Consider the following 5,177-nt stretch of genomic DNA (forward strand, 5'->3'; position numbering starts at 1 on the left):
CGCCTACGCACAGAGTGCCGCCGCATCCGCATTGAGTGTGGCCGCTTCCGTCGAAAGGGCGTCTGCTGTAGCCGACAGGGCAGCTGCAGCAGCCGAGACGGCTGCTGCTGCTGCGACGGCGGCTACAGACGCCGAGAGCGCTTGAGCTGCCGTCCGTGCCGCCGATGTCGCCCTGGCCTGGGTCAAGGCCATCCACGCCAAGATCAAGGATGCACATGCCAAGATATTCCAGGCCACCTCAGAATCCAGCATGCAACCCACGTCCGAAAAGGTGGCCGTGGCCATGGAGCACCTGCTTCCTCATGAGGTCGCCGAGTGGGAGCTGGAGATGCAGGAGGCGGTGGAAATCGAGGAGGGCAGGGAGGAAGAGTAGCGTGTGGCCGAGGTCGAGGTAGAGAAGAGTCTGTCCGTCGAGGAATCGGCGGTGGAGTACCAACGTGAGCTCCGGCGCAGCCACTACTACGAGTACTACAACCTTGAGTGCGGCGCCCAGTATGAGGACGAGGACGAGGACGAGTCATAGTCGACTTCAGCAGGGGGGACTCGGAGTCAACCAAAGGCGGCATGTCGCCAGGACAAGTCATCGACGTCTCATCTCACACCGGCGATGCATAGGCCGGCGTGATGGCTGATTTGTTAAACTTGTGTGTACTTAGGCTTTGTTTTTAGTGCTGGTCTTTTGTTAGAGCAATGTTTATGTCAACTGGCTCTGTTTAATTACTAAAATTGCTCGATTCGGTAAGTGTGGTTTGTCTGTTGTACGCTCTTTTGTGTGCCCAAATTAGCAAGCGATGTTAAATTATGCAATGACCTACCCGGGGAAATTTCCACCAAAATTTGAATTATCAAACTCATCCCATGCGCGTAAAGTAGAAGAATCGTTTGCGATACACACAATCGTTCAAAGTGAATAGTCTGGTGGCACCGCATGCAAAGTTTCCCTCCACATTTCCAAAATTTTGGCCTACCGCAAAAATATCTACCCCCGCCCCCCTCCCCCTTCCCCAACCCCTTTTCTCCCCGACCACAAGTCACATTACCCCTGTTTACTCCTTCCTTCCTAAGCTATAGCCGCTTCCTCGCTCTCGCCCTCTCGCATCCTACCACCGGGGTCGCCATGGTATTCTTCAAAGACCTCTCCAGCGGTTCCTCCTGCGGCGACGACTCCTTCACCACCCGGGTATGCCTCTCTTCTCTCTCTCAGGCTATGACTTGGAATGAAGGATTTTTACCCGGCGGTCGATTTGAGTCATTTCTTCCTCTTGTAGCTCCCTAGGACCATTAGTGGCAACGAATTGAGCGGGGTGGCTGATGATCTATCTGCTCGTTGTCACCATCAATTTCCATGTGTGAAGCTAGTTGCGTTTGAATCTGTGGACACTGGGAGGAAGTTTCTCGCATGTGCAGAGAAGGTTAGACCCTCTTTCGTTGTTACAAATCATTTGTTAGATGTGATTCAGACACTGTCACGGTCCCAACCCATTCATACCACACCTTCAACCAAACGCATCCTAAGACAGTGTCACAGTTTCTACGTAGTATCTAAAATTGATGCCATCTCATCAGCAGTGCCATTAGAAAATTATTTGGCACCGCTTCAGCAGTTTGTGCAGCCAACTTTGGTCCACACATCCGAGCAGCCAAGCAGTAAAATACTGAATCTTTATGGCACGAAGGAACTGGGCATCAGAGCAACTACGTGCTCCGGAGTCCGGGTCCCTGATTTTTTTCCCGTTGCATCGGCTCGCCAGTGCAGGGCACCGGTGCGAGATGTAGCAACAGTTGTCTTTACACCAGTTTTGGCATACATAGTGGACGGCCTTAGTGCTATCAGTTCTATGTTACTAAATTTGTGCATGTACACACCTGTTAGTATCAATTTGCTGTCATCCAAACACTGTCGCTATGCTGTTGCAGTTATATTTACCTTCCTCATAAAATGTTCAATTTGTTACTTATTGTACATGCGTAAGAACTTGTAGCGTTGTTGTAGTTAATTATAGCTTCTGATGTTTCAGAATTTGGTTGTTGTCTCAGTAGCAATTAATTCATTTGCACATTGATCTTTTTGAGAAGATCTGTCATAATTAACATGTTTCTTTAGTTTTCCAAAATAAGAATTGGTGATTTTCTATGTTGCTATAAACCCATTTCCCCTACAATTGTTATTGATCTAGTTTTAAATATTATAGGATGATCTGAAGTGTTCTTACTTGGAGTGGGTTGATCAAGAGTGGCCACAGTCCTTGAAGATGTGCCTAGCAAAGCTCTGGAGCATGTATGAGGAATATAACAGAGGTAGGATTAGAGAAAGGGTTGTCAATGCTGAAGAATATTTGAAGATGCGGGATAAAAAGACGAAGGTGGAGAATGAGCTCGGATTTTTTAAATCAGACTTTGCTAAGATGGTGTTGGCGAAGGAGGAGGCACTTTCCCAGTTGGCCGGTGCAAAACAGGTTCTTACTGAACTGAAAGCAGAGGTGGATAAGATGAGCCTGGATGATCTTGATTAGGGAAATGAATATATTGTTCTTATGAAGTTGAACTAGCTATATGTTTGATGTCTACTATGCAACTTTATTCTTGTAGACACGTGTTGAGCCTCCAAGCGCAGAGTTTTGTAGGACAGTAGCAATTTTCCCTCAAGTGGATGACCTAAGGTTTATCAATCCGTGAGAGATTTAGGATGAAGATGGTCTCTCTCAAACGACCCTGCAACCAAATACAAGAAATCTCTTGTGTCCCCAACACACCCAATACAATGGCAAATTGTATAGGTGCACTAGTTCGGCGAAGAGATGGTGATAAAAGTGTAATATGGATGGTAGAAATATATTTTTATAATCTGAATAAATAAAAACAGCAAGGTAGCAAATAGTAAACGGGCACAAAAACGGTATTGCGGTGCTTGAAAACAAGGCCTAGGTTCCGTACTTTCACTAGTGCAACCTCTCAACAATGCTAACATAGGTGGATCATATGATTATCCCTCAAAGTACAATAAAGAGTCACTCCCGAGTTCCTATTAGCGGAGAACAAAAGATAGAAATTGTTTGTTGGGTACGAAACCACCTCAAAGCTATTCTTTCCGTTCGATCTATCCTAGAGATCGTACTAAAATAACACAAGCTATTCTTTCCGATCGATCTAATCAAGAGTTCGTACTAAAATAATACGAAAGCAAATTCATATTCATAATACTCAATCCACACAAAGAACTACAAGGAGACCCCAAACTTTCTACCAGAAAAATGATAATAAAAACATGCATCAACCCTATGGAAATATTACCCCAATATCACCGAGGGAATCCACAAGTTGAGTGCCATAACGTATATCAAGTGAATCAATATGATGCCCCATTGTCACCTCAAGTATTCATACCGCAAGACATACATCATGCGTTCTCAAATCTGAATATTCAATCCGACATGACAAAACTTCAAAGGGTAAAGATTCAATACATCACAACAAGAGTATAGAGGGGAGAAACATCATATGATCCATCTATGCTAACAAAGACCATGGTATATATCACGAGAGAGAGAGAGAGAGAGAGAGATTAAACACATAGCTACTGGTACAAACCCTCAACCCTGAGGGCGGACTACTCCCTCCTCATTGTGGTGGCCGCCAGGATGCTGAAGATGGCCACCGGAGATGATTCCCCCCTCCGGCAGGGTGCCGGAATGGGTCTAGATTGGTTTTTGGTGGCTACAAAGGCTTGCGGCGGCGGAACTTCTGATCTAGGTTAACCCCAAGGGTTTCGGAATATTTGGGAATTTATAGTGCAAAGAGGGCGTGCGTGAGGCCACTGAGGTGGGCACAACCCACCTGGGCACGCTAGGGGGCCCTGGCGCGCCCTGGTGGGTTGTGCCCCCCTCGGGGCACGCCCCAGGTGCAGCTCTAGCCCATTGGGTTCCTTCTGGTCCAAAAAAATCTCCGTGAAGTTTTGTGGTGTTTGGACTCTGTTTGATATTGATTTCCTGCTATGTAAAAAACAGCAACTGGCACTGGGCACTGGGTCAATAGGTTAGTCCAAAAAATAATAATAAGTTGCTATAAAATGATTGTAAAACACCCAAGAATGATAAAATAACAACATGAATACTTCATAAATTATAGATACGTTGGAGACGTATCAGGATCCCCAAGCTTAATTCCTACTCATCCTCGAGTAGGTAAATGATAAAAGAAATAATTTATGAAGTGTGAATGCTAGCAAAGTGAATAAGTTTGATCAATGATAATTTCAATCACTTTTCCTAGCATCATAACAGCAATTCTTTCTCATAAAGTTTCTCATGTTATAGTAGCAACCAATTCACATGTGATGGTTTAAACAATGAATTCTGTTGAAATTCAACAACCTATGTTCTTAGTCACCAAGCAATTGCAATTCAACTTATTCAATAGAGCTTAAGTAAGAGCTCCGCATACTCAACCATCTTATAGTCTTCTATGATTGCTAACACTCACCGCATACACATGAGCAAAACGTTTCAACCGGACACATAGAAAGATAGGGGCTTATTGTTTTGCCTCCCAAAGTATTCACCTCGAGGGTGATGTCAATAATAATAACTCATGCTACCCATATTCAACTGGACATACGTGCATAGATCTTTCCTCACCACATGATGCTTGCCAAAATAGAAAAATATAAAAGGAATAGAGAGAAAGACTTTGACTTTCGCATAAAAGTAAATACTGAAAAGTAAAAGATACGCCCTTCGTAGAGGGAAACAGAGGTTGCCATGCGCTTATTTGTTTGTATGCTCAACCCCTTAGTGCAAAAGAACGTCATGTTACATTGCCCCTTGTGATAGCAACCTTAATTATGCAGTCTGTCGCTTTTATTCTTCACCATCACAAGTTCGTGCAACGCTCAATTTTCTTTTACACTAAATGATCTCACACTTTTAGAAGCCACTTTTATTGCCTTTTTGCACCGTTGAAAACTTACTTGAAGGATCTTGCTCAATCCATAGGTAGGTATGGTGGACACTTGAAAATAAGATTTGGGTTTAAGGGGTTTTGGATGCACAAGTAGTATCTCTACTTAGTGCGGAATATTTGGCTAGCAAAGATAGGGGGCAAGCACCACATTTTGAAGACCTATGACAAGATAACTTCTATGTGATTATGAACAAACATAAATCATTACGTTGTCTTGT

This window comes from Triticum aestivum, chromosome 6D (genome assembly GCF_018294505.1).
Source record: "Triticum aestivum cultivar Chinese Spring chromosome 6D, IWGSC CS RefSeq v2.1, whole genome shotgun sequence".
NCBI classification, from domain to species: Eukaryota; Viridiplantae; Streptophyta; class Magnoliopsida; order Poales; family Poaceae; genus Triticum; species Triticum aestivum.